The sequence below is a fragment of the Adiantum capillus-veneris genome, chromosome 5 (genome assembly GCF_014529385.1).
Source record: "Adiantum capillus-veneris isolate H3 chromosome 5, ASM1452938v2, whole genome shotgun sequence".
Classification (NCBI taxonomy): Eukaryota; Viridiplantae; Streptophyta; class Polypodiopsida; order Polypodiales; family Pteridaceae; genus Adiantum; species Adiantum capillus-veneris.
The window spans coordinates 69494464-69520810 of record NC_140935.1 but is presented as its reverse complement, the minus strand read 5'-3'; the positions used below and the strand labels follow the sequence as shown (position 1 = coordinate 69520810).

General features: G+C 40.7%; 1 pseudogene; it reads left to right on the top strand.

The window, feature by feature from the left end:
- The first annotated feature begins 18508 nt into the window (after positions 1 to 18508).
- Positions 18509 to 19145, top strand: LOC147457498 (protein TIC 20-v, chloroplastic pseudogene; annotated as a pseudogene).
- Positions 19146 to 26347: the final 7202 nt, after the last annotated feature.

Below are 26347 nucleotides of genomic sequence, written 5' to 3'. Positions count from 1 at the left end.
AAACTTACAAAGCTTGAAGAGAAGGGGCAACCATTTGCACCATCTTCAAAGAATAAACAACAACCTAAAGAAGGTTTTGTTCATAGATGCATATGGTGTGACATCACAGAGCATGCTAGGAGAGAATGTGACAGCTTCAGTGAAGCTTTGAGAAAAGATCTTGTCTTCTTCAAGGATGGGAAGATTCACTTAAGGGACACAGGTTTACCCTTAAGGACTAACTTTGGGAAAGGAGGAATGCAGAGTCTGATAGAGGATATGGCCACTACCCATGCCATCTCTGCATGTGAGGCATCTACTTATACAGTCAAGATTGAACCATTGAGGAGTTTTGAAGAAAATGGTAAGCTGTGGCCAAGTGCTATGGAGCTAGCAACGAAAGGAAAGATTACAAGAGAAGTCCTACATGAAGCAGGTGACTGTATTCGTCTAGAAACAAGATGGAATGACCCTGTGGACTCCTTATCAGTGCATGCCTATATTGTAAAATGTCAAAACAACGAAGTTTTTGTGGAAGAAAAGCACAGGCGAGAGAGTGGTGATGAAGGACCATCAAAAAGAATCACTAGAAGAAGCAATACAATACCTCCTCAAGAGCCTCCAACACATGAAGCACCCCCACCTAAAGTGACTATGGAAGAAAGTACAACTGGGAGGGAAAAGGAGTCATCAAAAGGTAAGCCTAAAACTCCAACTTATAAGTTGTAGTCTGATATTGAGGCTGCTACAGACTTAAAGAAAGTTCTAGAAGAAAGAATTTTGAATAGCAAAATAGAGTTTACCTTGGGGGAGGTTCTTGGCATAGCCAAGCGCGAGTTTCACGAGCAAATCATTGATATCATCAAGAGAGAGAGAGGCAAACTCTTGTTGACACCATTCGCCGGAAATCTGAAGGAGAAAGCTTAAAGACAAAGGTAATACAGGTGGAAGGCAGTGAGCATGATGAGGATGTCGTAGGGTGCTACCATTCTTCTGAAAGAACAAAGCAAGTACAGTTTTCAAATGGAGATGAGGAGTACGAAGCGATTCCAAGAAGTCACTTTTCTAGGAATCATTGGGCTATGACAGAGACAATGGTCAAGGTGGGTGATCTTGAAGAGCCATTTGTTGCCTTAATTGACCATGGCTCAGAAATAAACATAATGTCAAAGAGCTTATTCAACAAGTGCAGATTACCAATGGACATAGATCATGGCTGGATGGTTAAGGTAGAAAATAATTCATCAGGTGATGTTATATGCAGCCTGTCCTAGTGTGAAAGTGGCTATTGGAGATGTAAAGGAAGACCAGAATTTCTTTGTGCAGGACACATCTTCTTATGATCTCATCCTCGGACAACCCTACAATGTAGGGGTTAGAATGGAAGCAAAGGTAATGGATGATGGTTTTTCTTATGCTAGGATAAGAAGTAAAGATGGAAAACGTGTTGTTCAATTTCTCACTGTCTGTGTGAATCATGAAAGAAATCGTGTCAGTCTCCGAGAGCGCCATTGCCCAGATTGAGTAAAGAGTTTTATGATCATCGAGAGAGAATGGGTTTTTTCCAGGTACCATTGTAGAGCGGGATTACGATGGTACAAAAAGGAAAAGGTTCTCACATAAGGAGGTTTCTTGTACAGGTTTTGTAGGTTTAACAGAATATGGATATGTCTCTTTTCTAAAATGTGAGAACTTGAGTCGAGGTCCCCGCATACATGTACATAGTCTATAAAAGGAGTGGAAAGAACATGGTCTACTAGGAAACAATGAAAACATAACAAGTGTGTTTGAGGAGTTTTCCTTTGTGGACACATTACAGGATCTGTAGTCTATAGTAGATTATCCTTCGCATGACCAAAATGAGATAGTGAAAGTGTGCTCACTTGAAATGTACAATGTGGTTGAGGCATTTCAAAAGGAGCAGGAGGATATGAAGCAAAAACATGAAGTAAAGGTGGACACCAAGTACAAGACTGTGGCAAAGAAGGTAAAACCAGTGGCACTTCCTTTGCCAGAGGACTGCAAGGAAAAGCTAGAACAAGCTTCTTTGCAACCTAGTCTCAGAGATCCAAAAGGGATTGGACACAGGTTTACAAAGGAGTTTCTAAAGCAATTGAAGATTGGGAATGAGGAATCCTTGACAAATGTTGAAAGGGAATGTTTTGAAGAGATGATCTCTAAACATGGAAAAGCATTTGCATTTGAGCCACATGAGATAGGATGTGTAGATCCTACCATTGTTGCTCCTATGGTGATCTTTATCATCCCTCATGTACCTTGGAGCTTACGGCCAATACCACTTCCAAAGGCTCACTTACCAAAGTTAATTGAGCTGCTAAATGAGAAGATCAAGATGGGTATTTTGGATCCTTCATGTGCTCCATACTCGAACAGGTGGTTCACAGTACCAAAGAAGAATGGAGCTTTGCGCTTCATCCAAGATATGCATCCGGTCAACAAAGTCACAATCAGGAATATGGGTACAGGGCCAATTGTGGATGAGTTTGCAGAAGCATTTGCAGGAAGGGAAATATATTCTATGGGAGACTTGTACTCAGGGTATGATCAGCTCCAATTAGCAATGAGAAGTAGGGATCTGACTACCATGAGGAAACCTTTGGGTTTGGTGAGGATGTGTACCTTACCACAGGGAGCAACCAATTCGGTTGCACATATGATGAATGGTATGAATAAGGTCTTACGTAACTTTATTCCCCAAGTAGCTATGCCCTTTCTTGATGATGTTCGTATCAAAGGATGTGAAGTAAGTAATACAGATGAAACTTTGGATTCCAAGGGGTGCTGCAACTTTGTGGCACAACACATAGATGATTGTGACAAGATCCTATCCAGATTGGAAGAAGTGAACCTTACCCTCTCAGGACAAAAGTCTGTGTTTGGAGTGAAGGAGGTGTTGATTGTTGGGCACATGTGTGGTCTCAATGGGGGACGACCTTGTCCAGCAAAAATTGATGCAATTGAAAAGATGAAGGAGGTATGCAAATCTGTGAGTGAAGTTCGCAGATTTCTTGGTGCATGTGTGTATTATGTTATATGGATTCCACATTATGCACATGTAGCGGATCCTTTGTACCAATTGTTAAGGAAAAATCAAAAGTTTCATTGGGGAGATGCACAAGCAAGGGCTATAAGAAAGCTAAAGGATTTGCTACAACAAGCACCGACTTTAAGAAAGGTAGTCTTGACAATAGTCTTGATAACCAACATACTGTCATGCGAAAGGTTTCAAAAAGATAGTTTCGACCATATATAGTCAAGTACGTACATAATAATGCCACTTACACCCTGGCTGAATTGGATGGAATCAAGGTATTCAAAAGCGGAGAGGATAGTCATCCGGATGATCAAGTAAGCGAGAACGAAGGCTTGGAATCACCTAGTGAAGATGAAGAAGAAGAAACTCCAAGAGAGTCAAACCTGCAAACATTGGGTGTGGCACATACCGGAGGAAGTGCAGGTTGAAAGGGGGTGGATGTCATGCCGTGGCACGTGCATGGTGGGAACAAAAGCTAAGCCCTACAATATTATGGATTTTATGTGTATACCTTAAGTGTGCATAAGTATATGCATTTTCCATTTAGATGCAAAAAGCTAGTCGAAGTCTGATGTGTCACTCTAGTTGGGAATGGGCTTCGATCCCGGGCTTCTTTGTGAACCTCTTCTTGGAGCCATGACAAAATGAGCCTATAAAACATACCTCCTATCTACTAGGCATCCTAGGTGGCATATGACATATATAGCATGGCCAAAAGTGGCCTTAGTCATCGTATACCCCATGAGGTATCATTCTACACATAGTAGGTGCACTTTGGAGTGATTATGGACCTAGAAAAATCCCTTAGAAAAGTGGTTACGAGTTTGTTTGATGTCATCCATGAAGTTTGCCAAGCTCTTTCTCGATTTTTTATGAAGCTACTTTATGCACATGTTCCCACCATAGCCCAACAACTCTTGACATGTGGCGGCAAGGAGAAGATATTTGGAGAAAGATCTAGAAGAACCTCTAGATATTTATTGAAGAGAAAGATCTACAAACTTTGAAGATAATTTCGAGATATATTGAAAAGAGAGACACTTGTCACGCAAATACCTTGGATATTTCAAAGCAAATATCTTCTTCAAGAGGTAACTTCACGTATAAATAGACCCTGTTGCCCCTCACTTGGGGTCAAGCAAACCTTCAAGCAATCAAGAGCTCAAGCAATCCCCATAATCAAGCCACTCTATCAAGCCATCACCCAACCTCCTAGCCATCTCCTTGAGGAAAACTTTCTCTCAATTTCAGTCCAACACATCTTGAGATTGCTACTTCATGCCTCAAGCCTTCTATCTCCTCACTTGTAATACTCATACACTCTATGTAACCTTCTTTCATCAATAAAGACGCATTGTTGGTGGCTTGGAAATGGTGTTGGGGACTACTACGCATCATCTACTTCATCAAGTTGGCTACAATACCACAAGTCTTAAGGTGTGCTTCACTTCTTTGGATTAAGCTTGTGTGGGTCTCTGTGTGATGGTTGTCTCTCTTATCTCTTTCCTCCATTGTTTGACTGCTTTCTGAGCTTTCTTAGATGAATAACCCCAATGGTGTAACTTTTCAACCCTTTCACTTTGTGCAACATATTAGAATTAACGTTTGTATTAGCCATAAAATCCACTTCCAACAGAGAATTGTGCTACTCTTTTGGCCGGAAAGACTGCAAGAAATTATTTTTTCTCCATGTCCTCTTATTTTGCCACTACTAGACTACTCTCATTCTTTCGATGTGCACATATTTATTCTCCTCTAGGGGTTGAGTCTTGCTTTCTTAATATTACTATGAACCAAGAAGACTTGTACACACGGCTCACTCCTATCACTAGGCGAAATATCTACATCTTTGTAAGCACTAAGTTACAGTTTCAAAGAACCATTTGCAGTCTATTTGGAGCCCAATGACTTGCTGTTTTATAAATGCATCAGTGAACCCTTTCATCTTACCTTTGATTAGATACAATCAAAGCCTTGATGTTTTCATCTTTGTTTTGTTTTGAGGGTTTCACGTGTATGTATGTGTGTGTCTGCGTGTAAGATTCCAATGGCTACACACAATGTATTTGCTACAAACACTAAGCTTGCTTAAGTGAAAAGCTTCACAGTCTCCCCACAAACCCTCATAGCTAGAGACCCGGCGCCTTCCTGGCAAGACCGCCAACTCTTTGACAGCGTGCCAATGCTTAGACACTGGGCTATGCATGAATCTATTGATATGTGAGATTGCAAGAAGCTGAATATCCAGACTCGTATTGCATACAAAAATAAGGCATCCAACAACAATTTGGTAAAGTGTGAAATTAGCACGATCACCAACATCATGAAGACTGAATTTCAAACATGTTTCCATGGGAGTGGCAATAGGTTTGCAATCCTCAAGTCCAAACTTACATAGCAATGTGCCTATGTAACTTGTTTAACATAAGGAAATACCACCATCACACTGCTTAAACTGTATACCCAAGTAATGATGCAAGATTTTAGCATTCAAAATAGCCTTAAATTCAGCAATATGTACCTCATTCAAACCAGTGATTTGCAGATCATCCACATATAGAACAACAATGAGAAATACATCACTGCCACGTTTCACATACAAAGTTCTTTCTATTGGACTGTTAGGAAAGCCTCATTTAACCAAATGAGTGCCAAATTTATCATACCAAGCACGAGGAGAGTTGTATCAACCCATACAAATCTTTCTTACATTTGAACACTTTATCTTCCTGCCCTTTAATGACAAAACCACGAGGTTGCATTACATAACTTCCTCAAATATGTCACCATTCAAGAAAGCAGTAACAATATCTGATTGTTTTACATCCCAACCAAAATGAGCTGACAATATGCATAGCAAATGCACAATCATCATACAACCAAAGGGAGAAAAATTCTCTTCATAATCTAAGCCTTTCTTCTAAGCCATAGCCTTTTGCGACAAGTAGAGCCTTATAGCACTCAATTTCACCATCCGGCTTATGCTTCAACTTGTATACCCACTTTGTACCAATGGCCTTTTTGCTAGGAGGCAAATCACATAAAGTCAAAGTGTCATTCTCTGTAAGTGCATCATATTATGATTGCATGGCAGCCATCCAATTTTTTGAATTCTATGCTTCATCAGAAGATAGAGGTTCCTCTATATCACATAAGCTATAAATAGCCAAAGCATAGCAATCTGATGCAAAACATGTGTGGCAAGAATGCGTATGACTAGACAAAGGTGCTTTCAATTTACTATCACACGCAAAGTACGCACTAGCCATTTTGACATACCTCTAGCCTACTCATTCTCAGCCCATTCTTCATCAAGTACATCATGTATGCCTGCATTAGAAATTGGCCGATCTATAACACTTTCAGAAACCCACATAGGCAGTACATTTGCCTCATTGGAATTTACATTCAAACTTCCACCACCGAAAAAAGGCAATAAATTGTGAATAGTCTTGTGAGCTTACATTATTGTGTCTAGTACATGACAACAAGGGTTGAATAGAATCATCCACAAACACAACATCCCACGAAACCAAGATACGCTTTGTTTGTACAACCAAAAAGATTTTCTTTTAGCACTATAACCAACAATATTTACATTTGATAGTCTTATCACCTTGACAAGGTGTGACAGGCTAAACTAGATTAGTCTTTGCACAATAAAATTACCATTTAGATGTGAAAAAATGAAGATCAAAGATTTCCATTGTGTTTACAACTATGTACTTTGTGTGGCTACCAAATATTGCCTCTTCAAAGTAAATGCAAGCAAGTCAAATGTACGTAGGGATGGCAAAAAAGAGGTTGTTTCTTGGTTGTCTTGGTGGGGAAAAGTGCTAAAAGTGGGTACAACTTATCATGCATACACCCGTTACTATCATGCAAAAGCTTATTTTGTGGTATTTTTACCTATCAGTATGCCTTCATCGTGTTACCTTGATGAACTCTATATTTCACAACCGCATTAACGATCTTCATGCATTGATCATCGGGTCTATTGGACAAGCCTTGGTAGCAACTTAGGATGGCACTTAGCCATACTTTTTAGGTTGGGTCTCAATATGTTACTTTGATTAACTCTATAATTCACAACTGCATTAACTATCTTCATGTATTGGTCATCGGGTCTCTTGGCCAAGCCTTGGTAGCAACTTAGGATGGCACTTAGCCATACTTTTTTAGGTTGGTCTCAATATGTGCCTCTCCTAACAGGATTTTTCTTTGATAGATTAAGTTTGAGCGAGTTATGATGGATAAACTAAATGATGAAATTTGTGAAGGTTTGTTTATAGATGGTTGTTTTAAGCCTCGATGTGCTCACAGTTTAGTACCCCCCTATATAACGTGCATTCGTGGGGTATTACAAAAACCCCTCTTTTAACATGTCTCAGGATGAAAGCATGTTAATGTGTCATGCTTTTTGTGCTAGTTAACATATGTCAACAAGCACATCTTGTAAGCATAACACATGGATAGGACAATCATATTTTTTCAAGTGTGTGAGCCACCATCATGAGCTACTTGAACTTCAAAAAAATGAATCGTAATATTTTTTAAGTCTCAAATAGTTAAGCTCAGTCGTTACGTTGAGGTAGTGGTGTAGGCATGATGCATGGAGGGAAGCACAACACAGGGACCATAGGTCAGAGAGAGGGAGGAAAGTGATTGTGAGCTACAAGCAAGTCTGCAGTCAGCCCAAGTGGAGGATAGCTCACCACTGGAGCCAACCACCTCTCACAACTCTCTTGATAGTACTCCATCGAGAAGGAAGTTGAGGGGCAAAGCTTCTGTTGCTTCTCCTCCACCCTACAAAATATTGAAGTCTTATAATTCCCAAGGATCCCCAATGTCAAAGTACATGCATGCAGGGAAGGGGAAGCAGGACTCAAGTACTCTCTCTCTCTCTCTCTCTCTCTCTCTCTCTCTCTCTCTCTCTTCAATGAGGGGGCCATGATTGGAAGTTAAAAATCAAGCAAAGCATGACACATTTCTCCAGTAGTCCCCGACTACTAATCTGTTAGTGAATCCTCTCACCCTTGAGAAAATTGTGTTGCTAAGCATATGCTACAATCAACACAGAGGACTATGCATTCTTGTTTTGAATTAGCCCGTGGCTACAATCTTGTTGTGGATTCTCTCACACTGATCAGGTGCTTGTGCATTGCCTTAGGCATTCAAGGTGCATGCTTAGATGATTGCATCTAAGGACTGCCCGCGCAGTTGCCTGTGTAGAAATTACTTGACAACCCTATTCTAGTGGGGTTCTATAAGGTTTTAATCTTATAAGCCTGTGTGGTGTGCAGGCCAATGGAAAGCTCCGAAGCTAAACATCCCACTGTAGGAAAAGTTTTGTGTAACAACAGAAGAGTTTAATGTTGTCCATGGCCTCTCCATGGATGGTGTCGACCCCAAATTGATGAAGTGGGAGCAGATTATAGATGTGGAGTGGTTCAATGTATTTAGAGAGGCAAAGGATTGAAACAAATATCGCTTCAAATGTAGTAGCATTCGTAGCAACATGTACGACCAAGTACTTCAGTTGCACTATAGGGTGTACTAGAAGGCCTCCACCAACATGGAAATTAATTTGGCTTTTGCGAAGGGTTTTGTAAAACAATTTAGTCGAGTGGCAATTGCAAGTGGCTCAATCATGCAGTTTAATTAGGCTGAGTTTGATGCCCAACATTTGCAGGACCTTTGAGAAAAAGGATACTACGATGCCCATGTTGAAAAGTGGAGGGTGCATAAAACCCACCCCTCAAGTCAAAAAAAAGAGGAGGGCTCCGCGAAAACAAAGGACAGTTGCGATGGGCAAGAAGCTCCGAACGTTGTTTTTGCTAACAGGGCAACAACCCTCTCTATCATATAGCTCTCACAAAGTGAGAGCAAGCCTGTCATATTTCGGGCTCTCTGATTTGCAACACATCATGAGTGCAAGTGAACATCTTAGAAATTGACTGCAGGATGCTAAACAACAGCTCAAGAATGTGGGTCAGGAGCTTGAAGCTGCGAGGGTTCTGAAAGCAAGCCATGATATGGTCAGCCCTATAGTACTTTCTATGAGACAGAAGCTTCATGATGCAGAGAATGAGTTGTGGTGTTTAGGCCTCACTGAGAGTGTGGATGCGAGGAGAGAAATAGAGCTCAAGGTAAAGATCGAGATAGTGAAAGAGACACTGGATGGTTTGGGGTTTCCTCACTGTGAGGACACCCCCACTACTGTTGATATTGACATCACCTGTCTTTGTGTAAGTGAGGATGGTTTTTGTGATTGAACCTTATGTTTTGAATATGTGTACAACTATCCTATGTACTTACCATGATTCTGTTTTGATTGGTTTGTAGATTAATGTGGAGGTGCAGGAAGTGAAATTGCACACCTGCAATAGTCAATTGCAACTGCTCATGCAATTAAGTAGGATGATACAACTATGTGCACAACTATCCTACGTACTTACCATGCCATTCTGTTTTGATTGGTTTGTAGATTAATGTGGAGGTGGAGGAAGCAAAAGTGCACACCTGCAATAGTCAATTGCAACTTCTCGTGCAATTAAGTAGGATGATACATCTATGTGCACAACTATCCTATGTACTTACCATGCCATTCTGTTTTGATTGGTTTGTAGATTAATGTGGAGGTGCAGGAAGCAAAAGTGCACACCTGAAATAGTCAATTGCAACTGCTTGTGCAATTAAGTAGGATGATACAAGGCTCCTTCATCCCCACTGCCCTATCCAAGATAGCTATATTTGACACTTTTACAGAGTGTATAGGAGGAGTTTGCGATGGGACAACAAGAAACGAGTGTATTGGCTGTGGTCTACCAATAGAAGTACACAAAATCAATGCAATGGTCAAAATGCCATGTGAGCATACTTATCACCTAATGTGCTTTGTTGCTGCATGCTCCCTGGGGACCAAATGTAGAGCTTCCACCTACCAGCTAAGGATACCAGATGAATGGTGTGGCAAGGTCACAGGGCAAGGACCTCCAATCACACAGAGTTTTGGTAAGATAATTTTAAGGAACAGTTATTCAACCTTGATTCCTACACTAGCCCTGTGTATGCTAGTTAGCATAGAAGGTATGCTAGCTAGCTTAGTGGGTATGGTGGCTATCATATTGTGTATGGTAGTTGGCAAAACTAGTTATGCTAGTTAGCATACTATGAGATATAGCTAGCATACATTGTCATGGTGGTAAGCATACCGTGTATGCTAGTTATCCTAGCTAGCATCATGTTGTGAATACTAGTTGGCATTTTTTGTATGCTAGTTAGCATACTGTGTATGCTAATAATCATACCTTCTATGCTAGTTAACAAACTATGCATGCTAACTAGCATAGAGGGTTTCCCAATTAGAAAGCAAGTATGCTAGTTAGCATATTAAATATGCTAATTAGTGAAAGTGTGCTAACTAGCAAACAGGGTATGCTAATTAGCATACCTTGTTATCTATTTAGCACACTGTGTATGATGGCTAGCATGCAAGTATGCTAACTAGAAGAAAAGGTATGCTAATTAGCATACCATGTATGCTAGCTAGCACACTGTGTATGATGGCTAGCATGCAAGTATGCTAATTAGAAAAAAATGTTTGCTAACTAGAATGCATAAGCATACCTTTTTTTCTAGTTATCATACTTGCATGCTAGACATCATACACAATGTTCTAATTAGCATATTAAATATGCTAATTAACATACCTCGTTTGCTAGTTAACACACAGAGTGTGCTAACTAGCTAACAAGGTATGCTAATTAGCATATATAATATGCTAATTAGCATATATAATATGCTAATTAGCATATTTTCTATGCTAATTATAACATTGTGTATGATGGCTAGCATGCAAGTATAATAACTAGAAAACAAGATATGATAATTAGCATACTCAGTATGCTAACTAGCATACCTTGTATGCTAGCTAGGATTTGGTGCATGCTAACAAGCATTCAAAGTTTAGTTAGCATACCTTCTTTGCTAGCTAGAATAATGTGTGTGATTTTTAGCATACCTCTATGCTAGTTAGCATACATTTTGACCTAGCTAGCAGAATGTGTAATGCTAGTTAGCATACCTCTTTGCTAGTTATCGTAATGTGTATTTAAGTTAGCATGCACAGTATGCTAACCAGCAAAGATGGTATGCTAATTAGCAGAGACATTTATGTTAATTATTATCATACAATTTTTATGCTAATTAGCATACCATGTATGCTAATTAACATAGCATGTATGCTAATTAGCACACCATCAGTAATAAGCATACCATTAGCATACACACAATTTTGCTAATTAACATTTTATGTATGCTAATTAGCTAGCATACATTGTCTGCTAGTTAGCACTTCCTTGTTAACATATTTTATATGCCAATTAGCATATTGGTCATGGTGGTTAGCACACTTTGTATACTAGTTATCATAGCTAGCATAGACAATATGAATGTCTACAGGATATAGATGCCTACCATACATGAAATACTACTTGTCATACTATGCATACAAGCAATCATAATGGTAACGATGAAAATTAACGGGTGAATGGAATACACAAGTATCAATGATGCAGGATGCAAACGTGACAAGACACTTGTCAATCAAAGGATAGAAGAGAAGCTCTATAATGATGAATCTAATGAGCAGATAGATAGCATGAAAGGGCATATGTAATGTGTTAGCAACAAGCTAACTTGGATATCATTTTTCGGAGCTTTTATTGTAAAACCACTTATTATTTTGATGAATTGGGAATATTGTAACTCCTACTTTCCAGATAAACAGTGTAATTGATGAACCGGGGCTACAAGATTCCAAATTATGTCAACCTGTCTTTAGTTAGATCTCCCAAATTATTAGTTTTGACCACAAAAACCTTGGCTAAGGTATAAAAGACAATTTTTGTAATTTTTTTTTAAGTTTTGAATAATAGAAACACAACATGAGCTAACAACGCTCACTTCTCTTCTTCTCGCGCTTCCTAGTTGTCACATTGCAGTGTAGTCTATTGCGTTGTAACCGCAGATAAGAGCTCTAGGCATTAACGTAAACATTTTGTGGTAATTCGTAGCTTTTGGCATCACCAATCCACGGCCTAATTTCATGATAAGTAGGAATTTAAGCTTTAAAAATCATAAACTAAGTATAGGCGTGGTATTGGGGCAACATTGCTAAGCATTTAGATGCGTTTTGGATAACAGAAACACTACTATTAATAAAAACTCACTACTGTTAATAATTGCAATTTTTGCACTTGACCTAAAGTGAGATTTGATACCATAAGCATGTGTGCTTAGGTCTTATAAACATGTCCTAGAAGTTTCATAACGCTTGGATGTCGTTTGCTGCTGTAATGGATGCGATTTATTTGTCGGATGAGCGATTAGCTTTTGGTGATTCCAGTCATATGATTGTAGCTTGAGTTAGGTGTGAGTTGTTTGTTGTTTTCCAAGAGATTAACAACGTCCTGCAGCCTCTATGCACTAGTCAAGTCAGCTTCGTCCCATGGATTGACAATTATATTCGTGGTTCTTGCTATGTCTGCAATAAGATAGAAGTGAGGTTAGACACTTGTCCCACATTTGGCGCCGCTGCCAGGGAATGAAGAGACCTAAACAAGGAAAAAACACGAGTGTCTTGTGAAGTTATCCTTTAAATTTCTCTAGGATCTCCTAGAGTCAAAACTTTCTTTTTAAAAACCGCATAGCTTAAGATTGTCGTCTTTTGCTATGTAGAGGTAGCTTGGAAGTAGGTTGTACTTGCTAATTACCTTTTAGGATTGTAGGATTGTAGGATTGCAGGATTACATTAGGATTTTGAGAATGATTGATGGACGAGAGAAGTCTTAAGATCAAGGCTTAGAAAAACATAAAAAACAAGAAAACGAGTGTTTGTGGACACTTTCAATAGAATCTAGGAGTAGGGTAAGTAGAATCTGAGGTGGTATTTCAGAACATTGCTCTCTCCAAAAGAATCAATTCTGAGTTATTTATGTGAAGCTGCAAAATTTCAGGTCTACGACTGGAAATAGCACCAGAAGACTGTCAACCATTGAATCCGGCTAGGGATTATGCTTTAAAAGTTGTATGAACCAGTGGGTAAGCTTAAGGACGCATTGAGATAAAAGCTTCAAGAGTTTGCAAAAACTCAGATTATTTACTTTTTCTTGAAATTTTAGGCCAAATTAAGTTTTGACTTGACTCAAAGGCTTAAAATAACTCATGAAAAGACTGTCCAATGAAAAAGTTCAAAAGAGTGCTCATTGTAGGCCTAAAGTAAATAATCGCGATGATTATTTACTTTCAGCTCAGAAGTGGCCAAGGTTAATACCAGAGAGTCTATGCATGTGTACAAACATCTTCTGTAAAGGTCCATAGAATTTGGATCACCAAACCGACCAAAAACTTGGTAAAAATTGAATTATGTACTGATTGTCGAGAACTTGACTGTAAATTGGGAAAATTTTATTCAAACTCAGTGAAACTTGACTTATAGGCTTATATTGATGTAATAAATAAGTGTACATGCTCAAATGACCAAAAATATACAAAATTTTGCTAGAAGTAAATAATTGCAACTATTTACTGTTGTCCCATTTTTCAACTTTTTTGACCAACCCAGTATACCACCAGTTTTAGCATGGTATATTAAGTCCACAAACCAAATTTGGTAAGATTTAGATCATTGGAGTGAAAATTGTGGTCAAATTTGCAAAGTCAGTCTGTAGACACAAAATTGTTGACCATTTGAACAAGAATTATCCAAACTTGATGAAACTTGGCTAGGGAGCTTAAGTTAAGCTGATGAACAAATTTTTGTCAAGATTGTGACAAAAACTTGTAAAAAAAAGAGCAGGAATACATATTTACGATTATTTACATTTGCTACAAAACTAGACATTTTTAGACGTTTGAGTATACCACAAGGTCAAGCATATCAAGTAGACCACACAAATCAAATTTGGTGAAATTTGGGTCACAAAAGTGAGACTTAAGCTTGATTCTTGAAAACTGAGTCTGCGGATACGAAACAATTGATAACTTGAATAAATTTTGTTCAAACTTAATGAAACTTGTCCAAAGACCTTAACAAGTTTCATACTTGGCAAATCAAGCCAAAAAGTGTAAAAATTTGAGAAAAGTAAATAATCTCGATTATTTACTACTGATACCCAGAGACAGACTTAATGACTTTTGAATTTGTACAATGTTAGATCAATATAATACAAGGCCACTGGGAAATTTTGAGTTCAATCGGATCCAAATTGGTACATGTTCACTCAGCTTGCAGGTTGTAGATTAGTCCTTTTGCTTTTTGCAAAAGTAGAATCTGAAAGTCTCAATTGCTGACTCAACTACCTTAAATTGAAGAGATACACATAAACCAGTCACAATAGTTAGCAAAAATTATACAGTCTTTGTGGAAGAATAGCTAACTTGATTAAAACTAATACAAGAATCAGGTTGCAAACAAGGAATTAAAAGCTTGACAGAAGTTGCAATCAGGTCAAGTGGAAGAAGTTGACAACAAGTCAATCCGTCGGTAAGTACTACAATAGTGATGAAACACAGAAATTAGTTTATGGCACGATTCGTATGAAAAGTCCCTTTTGTTGATGCTCGCCTGTTATATCCAGGGCTTCAAAAGTCTATATGAACCTTAGATCTGGTCGTATACTAGAAAATCAAGGAATATTTGGAGAGATCACTAGTAGAGTATCCACCGAAGAGAGTGTGAACCAAGGAGGTCACTTGGACACTATCTTTGAAGAAATCTCAGACACTTTTTTAGAATCAACATTAGAAATGTCTTTCTATTCGACTCATTCAAAAACCGGAACGACAGTGCGATATAACCACATACTCTCTTTTTATAAGACTAATCGCCATGGAGCTCAGGTTTATCTGGATCCTAATGAAGAGTATGCCATTCGCATTAATGACCATGACATAGAGTTTGATGAGGAAATCAGGGCGAACAAACAAGGAAAAATATGCATGGATAAAAATGGAACTCAATATTTACAAGTCGAAAACCCTGATGTGATAGACAAATGGGGGTTAGAAGTAAATACCATAATTCTTGATATGGCAGCAAAAGAAGGACCACCAACTTTAGAATTCAAGGGATACGATCAAGTTGATTTGAAGCCTTTGAATCGACTTAGCACGGATAATCCTAGGATTGGAGTCTACTGTTGAGAGGATAGAAACGTCAAAGATCTCCTATGGACTTCTCATGCCAAATCAAGACAGTTAACACCCATGAATATTATTTATATCTTCATAATCAAAGATAAGGGTTCATCAGATCTACCAACCTACCTATTTAGGGATTATTATAACAATAAATTTGTTATGATGAGTCCTGAAGAGGTGGGACAAACCATGTACCAAGGGTACTCCATAAGGGATTGGATATTGGGCCAAGGACCAAAAACTATTCCAACAGATAAACTCCACAAGAGATCTTTTGAGAGTAATGTTAAGAAACCAGAAACTACCTCATCATGAAGAAAACCGAGTGACACTAAAGCTAGTCCAGGGCTACGTGAGTCACTATTTCCAATAGACTATTTTGAAGGACTCGGAACAGGACCAACTGCCAGGAGCCGGGAGTTGAACCAGATAGACGTGTCAGACCAGCTGATTTTCAAAAATGGGTCAAAAAATACAGTGGATTTGGGGATTCATATGACCACTTAGCAAGCTTTAAACAAGTACTAACAGAGAACACATATTTGATTTTCATACTCAATTCGAGGGATTTGGAATGACATTAGAAGGAAAAGCACTAACATGGTTCCAAAACATTCCATCAAGGGTGATCATGGATTTATATACACTAGCCCAAGGATTTGTAGCTGCATGTTCCAAAATGGGAATCAAACAGAATACGGTAGTTCAAATCTATAGCTTCAAATAGAAACAAGATGACTCTGTTAGGGATTGTGCAACTATAATAAAACAATACATTGCAAGATGCCCATAACCAGAGATACCTGTAGAAGAAAGACTAGTATCATTATTTCTAGAGGTACTGCTAAACAAAGAGCTTCATGCTATATTGTATAGCAAGAAGCATATGACCCTAGAAGAGAAGAAGATGTCCCTCAGAATAATCTAAGTGAGAAAACAACATCCACCAAACCAACACAAGTGGGATCGGCTGCTGCAGCACCGCGAGTGTTACCATGCACCGAGCGATTTTTTTCGAGCAAGGACAAACCCAAGAAACTGTTTGTACTTATTGTTTGTTATATATTCACGCACCACAACAAAAAGGTTTATCAATGGATAGACTACCTCCTAAATTCCAAAACATCAAAGTTTACTTTTAAGAAAATAAACACAATATTTGAAAATATTATCTTCTCTCTTAGGCTCACTTGGGCTTCACATGTTTTTAGCATAAAGTAAGATTAACATACTAATAAAAAGTCTAGCCTTGTACTTAATGCTCAAGTCATCGTAAGTTTCTTTTTGTAAGGTCATTTGTAGTGCTCCTGTGTCTAGTATGTTGGTTCTTGATTGTCATTTATACTTGAGAGCATGTGAATCCTTCCTCATCTTAGACGCATCAATTTGATAGCAATTTATTGCACCTCATTAGTTCATTTATACATCAATCATCTTTTCCATGTCGTCTTGCCCTATCTATACTACAAGACTGTGATCTTCATTCAAAGACACCCTTCTTACACGACACATTGCCGGCAAACACCATTAATTATGAAAGACTTCTTTTGTTACAATAAAATCACGTTTTTCCTTAATTGACCAATATAGGACTTTTTTAATCAATTTACAAAAATAACAACCAAAATTTATAGAGTTCTATGCCTAAAATGTTCTAGAAAGGCATCGTCATAACTGGGGGAAAAATTAGTTGTAAATAAATAAAATAATTAGGATCTTTTTACCGTACAATGTGACAACCTCAAAGCTTAGGGCGTGAGTCTTCATACCTTGGGGGACTATTTCGCGACCTACCTTGGCCAGAAGTTCGATGCAGGCAAGCTGAGAGAGAGAGAGAGAGAGAGAGAGAGAGAGAGAGAGAGAGAGAGAGGTGCTCGCCTCTTCTCTCTTACCAAGCCATTGTAGCCTGAAGCTTGAGCTCGCCAACCCACATTGGCTAGTATGCGGGCAGAAGTAGACGCAGGCAAGCTGAGAGAGAGAGAGAGAGAGAGAGAGAGAGAGAGAGTTGTGGCTTAAAAGCCTGTGGAGCCATCGCCCACCGCCTCTGAAAGAAACTGCAATAGCCAAAGAGAAGGGCGGTTTCGACTTCGGAGACGATTCGGCGTATGCCACCTGCCTCAAAATCCTCCGGATAATAGGATATAGAGGGAGTCCTACGTCAAGAAGATACGCCTTAAATACACACACACATAAGCCTCCCGAAAAACATGGCGAAATCTGAGGTGAGTTCCGCATGTCGTAATTCTAGAGAGAAGGCCAAGGGAAGGGGGGCCTTGCTCAAACTCTGGTAAGTATGGAGATCGTACGTTTTCTTTTGCCCAATGGGTGTCTACCATAGAAAGAGGACACACGCCTCGTCCATCAAAGGTTTGGGACAAGTACACCTTCATCAGCTCTTCAACCAGATCCCAGAATTGCTCTTCTTCAACGACCTCGATGGAATTGGAGCCCCCTCCTCATACCATGATGCTAGAGTGTTTTCAAACTCTTGAAGGCTAGAGCATTGGCGAAGGCTGGCCCCCGAACGCACACAGTATTGGCGGCATTTTGAGAGGGCAGACTCCAGGAAGTTCCATACGCGAGTCTGCCAACGGGAGATGAGGTCGAAGGGGGGAACGTCGGGGCCGATGGGTATTGTTTCCAGCGTTCAGTGACCAGTCCCTTTTGTAGTGTGTGCACTGTGCACACCCTCACCGCAGCAGCTCCACCACCTCTCAGACTCTCTACTGGTCCACCGCGTACAGTGGAGTCTGGAGACCAGTGCTGCACCAACACAAGCCCTGTCAAGCGTAGCCATTGGGTGGCCGATGTAGTGCAAGAAGATGATGGTGGAATCCGCGCTGGCGTAGATCCAACCCATGTGCCGGATGAAGTGCGTCACCTCCTCTTCGTCGTGCTGAGCTATACCTGCATACCCTGTCGTGCCATGCGTATCGTACCCCTGTGACCTGCACGAGAAGTTGGCACGTCATCTCTAGGATGTCTCCGATTACTCTCTACTACAAGCCAGGGTCTTTATGCATGCCCTTGCAAGGTGTTTTCGTTGGATCAGCCCTTGGCACTTTGACGCGCATGCATACTGCATAGTCGAAAACCTCGTACACAATGATACCTCCGCCTCCTCTGAACCCAGCCTCTCACAATTTTTAAAAAAACTGTCTGAAAGAGCGTGCGTTGGTGCGCGCTCTTTCAGACAGTTTTTTTTTAAAACTTTCAGACAATTTAAAAAGAAAAACCTGTGAGAGAGGGGGAGAGAGAGAGAGAGGAGCGATGGCGTACATTGTGCGCTGTGAGGGCATGGTGAGGGCGTCCTCAGCATCCTCGTCCATCACTCCCTTGCTACCTTCCCTCCAGTCAACTTTCTCACAGCAGTCAAGAAGTAAATTAAGCTTTGCTTCTCATACGGGTAGCAAGAGCAGGCCTTTGCGTCTGACAGTGCATGCAGAAGGGCAGCGTGGGGATGGCATAACTACAGCAAAAAGGATTGTTTCTGCTTCTCCGTACCTTCTCCCTTTCCTGGATGGTGTACAATATGGATGGTATTTTCTCACAGTTCTCCCAAGCCCGGGTAGCCTTTAGACCTCTCTACCTGCTCCTGCGTGTTTACTCCAGCACCCCTTTTGCAAGTGTTGCAGTTTTCTTTGGCCTCTATTTCTTGGTCGTCCGGAATCCAAACTTCAATCGCTATGTATGCTACAACACCAGGCAAGCTATCATGTTGGATATAATTCTCATTCTCCCGAGCCTTATAGAAGGCATTTATCATCCACAAACCGGTGTTGGCTTGGAGATTCTGGTGGTGTTTTACAATACTGTTTTCTTTTATCTGGTTGCCTGCTTCCTTCTTGGAAGTGGGTCATGAAAGACTCCACGCCTTCCTCTTGTTGCAGATGCTCAGGTCATGTGAGGTGCACCATTCTTTCATGTAATCTTACAAGAAACTGTGTAACACATTATGTAACAACTTAAACTATAAAATATAGTATTTGCAAGTGTAGTATATCCAGTTTCTTTCGAAAAAAAGAGAGAGAGAGAGAGAGAGAGAGAGAGAGAGAGAGAGAGAGAGAGAGAGAGAGAGAGATAAGCCAATACTACTTGCTTGAGGCAGTTAGCGTTATAATCTTTGCTAGCAACCTGCTCACCATTTTGTGCTGTGTTTTTCTCAAGAGAAACCACACCGTCGAAGCCAATGGCATCTCGCGAGAAGCTTGACCAGAAGGCCCGCGCTATAGACATGGTCGTTCCTGGAGGCACTGGAGGCAAGACCTTAGAAGCGCAGGAGCGCCTTGCGAAAGGGAGCAGCCAGGGAGGGCAGACACGAAAAGAGCAAATGGGGACAGAAGGGTGGGCTCTCCAACCTGGAGCAGTCTGGCGGTGAGGTAGCTGAGGAGAAGGCAGTGCCATTCGATGAGTAAAAAATATAGGACTCAGTAGAAAAAATGTCCCCAGTTACATCATCAATGCATATTGTATCTTTTTGCTGTGCTCGATGGCAATTACGATCTTAGTCTACTACTAGCAGTAGTTTTTCGACTGCAGATTAGCTTAATTAGTGCACATATTGTATCTTTTTGTTGTGCTCAGTGGGAATTGCGATCTTAGTCTTCTACTAGCACTAGTTTTTTGGCTGTGGATTAGCTTCTGTAAACCTAAAGCTCTTGCTTTTGTAATTAAAACTACCATATGCTCTTTAGCTTTGCAAGTTTTTTAGTTTGCTTTCTAAAAAAAAAAAAGAGAGAGCTAAGTCAGTCTCCATCGTTCTTTTTTTGACATCTCTCTCTCTCTCTTTGTGATCTGTACGTGCTTCGGTATAATTTTTCCTTGTCGAAAAAAAACGATGGAGATTGGCTTAGCTCTCTCTCTCTCTCTCTCTCTCTCTCTCTCTCTCCTCTCTCCTCTCTCGCTCTCTCTAGATTGAGAGAGAGAGAGAGAGAGTGGACTTCTAGTGCCCACATCTTCAAATTGGTTGTTCGTGGTATCATCAAAAAGGATGTACAAGTGCATGTGCATGAAGATGGTACCTTGGAAATCACTGGGGAGTTCAAGAATGTGAAAGAGAAAGGACCCATGACATGGTATGCCGCAGAGAGATCGCTTGGCCGATTTGTTCGACAATTTCAACTTCCTGATAATGTCAAATTGGATGATGTGAAAGTTGTAGTTGAAGATGGTGTGCTAATTGTCACTATCTCCAAAAGACACCAAGTGAAATCCGTCACCAACAAGGTGCCTGTTATAAGCAAGCTTTAACAAACCTTGCTACTTATTTAATGTGCTACTTGCTGTAGTTGCTTGCTTCATCAGAAAAAATGTAAAAAGGAAATGGTATAGTGGCTGTCAATTTGCGTCTTTCTTTGTTAGAAAAAGATGGAAAATGCAACGTGCTAGTCGAGGATATGCCTGCAAAATTTTCTAAGGGTGTGTTGGCGCCGCTCATGCACATATGTCCGCACCCAACAATTTCCAAGGAGAGGAATATCAACATGCCATTGTAATGGTTCCAAGTGTTCTAGCCCATCAAAGGAAACACTCTACCCAAACCTTGTTCAAAGGGTTTTGTCGATCAAAAATTTGTGGTTGATCTACCATTAAAAATAGTTGCAATCTTGAATTAATTTTTTGTTGTTGTGCTTGAAGTCACCTAAGATATCATGTTCGGTTTTTTTTTTTTTGTATATGTGCCTTGCCCTATATCGCTCGTTTTAGGGATTGCTCGGAAAATCTCGCTCGAGCTTAGAGATTCCTCCAGCACCGCTTACCACCATAGAAGACATGCTCAAAAGGATGAATGAAATGATGAATAACATGCAAAAAGCACCTATAAGGGGACCAGGGCAAGGGATACCTCAAACAGAAACAACCAATTAGGCCACAAAAATGGTGTGCAATCGAGGGTAAATGCACCAACCATGAGACCAATGAGTGCTATTACCGACCAAAGTATGATGGGAATGTTCAATGCGTGTCTATAACGCCACAAGGACAACCCATGTATAGATATAAACCTAATATGGCCCCAGCTCAAAGACCACCGATGGGTATGGAAAGATCTCAACCCATGTTGGGTCAACAACCTCCATATGCTAGACATAATGATGTGCCTTTAATGTACATGCATTCAGAGGGAGTCATAGATGAACAAGCAATAGTGCGTATTACACCCTATGCTGAGCTTAGTCCGTCTACAATAATGGTAGAAGGAGATTGGTATAATTCACATCCACCACCAATGGAAGAACTTGTGACTTATAGTACACCAGATTTTGCATCAATGTACTATGTAGCTAATCAAGGTGTTAGACCTCTGATGGTAGGACCCATGATTAAGCAAATAACTGGAAACTGTCACAATTGTGGTGCAGATGATCATTGGAAAAATGAATTCCCGGAGATCATTTGAGTAATTCTTGCAATTGGTTGATGGATATATAAAAAAACCCTTAGGACTACTTGAAAAGGTGATAGTTAGTTCTTGTGGGATTGATTATCAACATACTTTTGCCATAGTGGACCTTGGAAAGAAACTCAATTATGAAATCATCTTGGGAAGACCTTTCATGCGACAAGTACAACTCATCTAGGACTAGGGAAACAATTATCTGTACTTGAAGCAAGTGTGATCAATAACAAGGGTTAATCTAAAAGATTACACTTATAGAGATGTCATGAAAATACCCATTCAAGAATTTGTCTCAGTCACTTCGGCTGAAACCAAGCTTCCATCATGGTTGAACAAAGATACACCTATTTGGATGTGCGGAGCCTCAAAAAATGAGAGTTTGAAACGAGAAGAATGTATCTTAGAAACAAATTGCACAGATGAAGCCTATGTATCTGAACCCTTTGCAGAACATTTGTTTGAGCCATTTGAGTGGTAACAAATTTTAGCAACAATGGATGTATGTGTAAATACGTCTATGCCTACTCAATTTTTCAATGAAAACCTCAAACTCCCTAATATGGGTTTAGATAGCCTATATGTCTCAAGTTCCATATGCTACAGTGGTAGGTTCTCTAATGCTATGGTCTGGACAAGGCTAGACATTGCACATGAAGTGGGAGTTGTAAGTCGATTCATGGACAATCTAGGTGAAGAGCATTGGCAAGCTGTGAAGTGTATACTTAGGTATCTAAAAGGGACAACAACAAATGCTTTGTATTTTGGGGGCACTGATATGTTCTTGCAAGGATATGCTGATGTAGATATGGCAAGTGGTGACAAAGAAACTTGAAGGAGCACTATTTACTATGTCTTCACAATTGCAGTCACAACAGTAAGTTGAGCTTCAAAGCTGCACAAAGTGGTCTCATTGTCTACCACTGAAGTAGAGTTTGTAGCAATGATAGAGGAAAGCAAAGATATTATGTGGCTTCACAGATAATTAGAGGAGCTTGGATGCAAGCAGGACAATTGTGTCTTGTACAATGACAGTCAAAAATCCATCCATCTTGCAAAGAATTTAGTTTTTCACTCAAGGACAAATCACATTGAGGTAAGATATCACTTCATATGCACTCTTTTGGAAGAGGGACAACTAAAGCTATGAAAGGTGCACACAAGTGAGAATCATGAAGACATGTTTACAAAGGTAGTCAACAAGGAGAAGTTGAGCTTTTTCTCATCTTCAATCAACATTCAAGGATAAGAAGCCAAGACAGAAAGAAGTCATAGGTTTTGTGTGAAGATCAACCTCCAAGTGGGAGATTGTCAACTATGGCGCCTTATTTATCCCTTGTAGTTTTTAGTATTAAAAATAAACATTAATAATGCCCCCGTTATGAGGAGAATCCATCATGCATGAAGAAAAATCACACGCTAGAAAACCAACATTTTATGCCCTGTTTCCAACTTTGTGAGAGATTGGTCTTGTTAGAATATTCCTATTCATTGAGATATTATGGCCGGACGATGTCCGAATAATGGTCAAAAAATGGTCAGCCAGCTGGCGGGTTGGCTGGTGGCCGATGGCCGGTAGCTGATTTCAAGTTGGACTTCTCTTCTAAAGAGCGGCCACACATGGGTGCATTGAAGAGTCCAACTTGGACTTGTCTACACAAGGGCGGCTACATACAGCTGCCTCTCATGAGAGAGGGTAGCCCTTTTGGCCTATAAAAGGAATCCCTATTGTACACACAAAAATGTATTTTGGAGTGTTGTGGTGCATTGTGAAGTTGATATAACAGGGTGAGTGTGAGGTTGTGAGAGTGAAGCAAGATGGGAGCTCTACTAAGGTGATAATCCTTTTGTAATCTTCCTCTTATTTGATGTACTAAATCCATTGAGTGGATGCTTTCCCATGGACGTAGCTCACATTCAGTGAACCACGTATATCGTGAACTCTCTCTCTCTCTCTCTCTCTCTCTCTCTCTCTCTCTCTCTCTCTCTCTCTCTCTCTCTCTCTCTCTCTCTCTCGTGTGTAAAAATTATCCCTCTCCATTAAGTAAACCACTCTAATATCTACTTAGCTATGTCCTATTTACTAACAGTTAAGAGCAGTGGGATTGAGACCATGCCCCCAATGGAACACAATCCCCTCTATGTACTTGCCTTGCAAGATCTCTCCTCCTCCATTCAAGATGTCGCCATTGGTACCTCCAATTTTTTCATCCATCGCACCCAATGTTGGTGACTTTCTCGCTCTTATGCGCTTGCCATTGACCATGTCACAGGACAACTCCACTGTGATTGGAGCATCGTCCTTGATCTCCACCCTTGCCTCTCCAAGGTCCACCATGCGATGCTCCAGGGTCAGAATTTCTTGCAGGATTGCTATCTCAAGATGGGTGGTTCAGGAAGGCATTGATACTGGCCCCTTTAAGCCTCTTTAGGGAATATATCTAAGACCATACGAGTGAGGTCGCAGGTGGAGCACATAGACAGAGAGAGAGAGAGAGAGAGAGAGAGAGAGAGAGAGAGAGAGAGAGAGAGAGAGAGAGAGAGAGAGAGATATGCAAGCAAGTGTATATATGAGCTCCACGAAAGCAAGGACATCCACTCCTAGGCCCACATGGAAGCACGAGTGGAAGTTGGATAGGGTGACAACTTTGATCTTGCATTTGGGCTTCCCATATAATGATTGCATTCGATAGGGTGCGGCTACAGAGGGTGAGCTAGTGTTGCACTCTGCTATGGAGCTCACTAGGCACTAGAGCAAAACCAAGGATAAAGGGGTGTGACAGGGTGGGAACAAATTTGGCATACATATTGAGAGCGGATAAATTGTCAATCGTGTATGTGACCCTGCTGCAGTGGTCATTCTTCCTACAAGGTGGGACACGGCACTGGCTTTGTAAGTCCAAGAGGTCAAGATGGTGTAGTAGAGGTCCAAGCCAGCATAGGAGCAAGCGGGGCGAGAGGCAAGGGATAGAGGCGAATGGAGGTCATTCACTCCATCCTCGCATCAGGATTTTAGGTGTGCAGAGGTGGTGATAGTGACATCACTAATCCTTGTCGTTTCAACTTTGCATAGTCCCTCAGAAACTGGTTAGGAAATTAATTGGTTTTGATAAATTGACCAACATAGGGGAGCTTCAAAGTAGTAGCTTGGAGGCTTCTTTGAGTTCCAAGAATTGCACATTTCCATTATTCAACATATATTGGTTATAATTCTAATGAGTATATGATATCCCTTGGGGCCAATAAAAAAATTATGCTTTTTTGAAAAAAACAAATCTCTCCTTTTTAATTAGTAAAAACGAAAGGCATCACTAGGGCTTCACCCCTTTGGGTAGGCCAAAACAGACAAAAGATAATTGACTGTACTTTTGCTTTTCTAAGGCCGATTTTACCTTTCCTTTCTAAAGCAAATAGGCCAATGGCCACAAAATGGTTGCCACAAAAGGTCATCCCTCTGCCACATAGAAGACCCTGTCCAAACAGGATCTGAGATGCCAAAAGAAAGGAGCAAAGAAACACCATACCGGAGAGCAAGCCTCACAAGGGAGGAGTCCAAGCACTACCATGGGCTGCCAAGGAGCCTCCACCAAAAACATCAAGCAAGACTATCAAATCGAGCACCACCCGGCCACCAAAGGCTTGGCCTTCTCTAGTCTAGCCCCTTCCTCGACCCTCATTTGTTGCCACAAAGCACCCGTGGTCTACGATGCACTTTAATGCACCTTAAAAATTTCAAGGCCAACGAAGCCTCCCACTTTTCTCATTCTTGTGAAGCTTGAAAGCTGTTAATCTTTTCAACGTTCAATTTAAACCTTTGAAGTTTAGCAAATTGAAGGGTGGTTCAACTTTGCTTTTTCAAGCCCAATGGTCATAAAAGTTCAAAACTCAAGGGTTGAAACTCGTTAGAGGGACATACTCGGTCTATTGAGCTTCTATTAATTAATTAGCGTGCAAGATTGCGCACGAATCTTCAAAATCTAAAAGCAAAAGGACCTACGCCTACATTTTCACGCCGCATGAATCCTTTTGTAGCTTCGTGAGTTGACGTCTTCATTCTCTTGCCCCAATTGTATCCTTAGTTTCCTGCTCGCTTCGCCACCAACCTAGGGTGACTTTTCCAGGACCCATGCACCATTGCAGGTCTGCATCGTTGCAACCTCAGCTCGCCACCCTCCTTAGGCGAGACGTACGCCCGTTGAGGTCGCCACCCTGCTCAAATCCGCACAGCAATGTGCCTGAGAGACCGACCGACCAACTGTTGCCATGAAGACCCGGAGGACTCTGATCATCGTCCATCGCATCACACAATAGAGCACACAGTAAATCATTGGGTCAAAAGACTGCATGCTCTTACATCGTGCACTCTGCACACCTCCGCCGCCAACGTCTCAAACTAGCAAAGTGAAAATGCGAAAGAGACCATACACACACTCCTGCCATGCCCTACATCTTTGCATGTGCTCCAACTCGACTCTGTCTCCTGTCCGCCCTGCCACCTATAGTCGTGAGCGAAGCCAACTCCTCCAGTCCTCCTCAACCACAAAAATCGCCTCTCTCCACACGTCATCTCTCTCTCTCTCTCTACACGTGCCATCCTCACTGTTTTCTTCCTCTAAGGCATACCAGCATCTCCACAGATTCCTATCAAAACAAATACAAAACAAATACAAAAATGATTAGAGGGACATATTCAAGGGATTGTTCATGTCGAC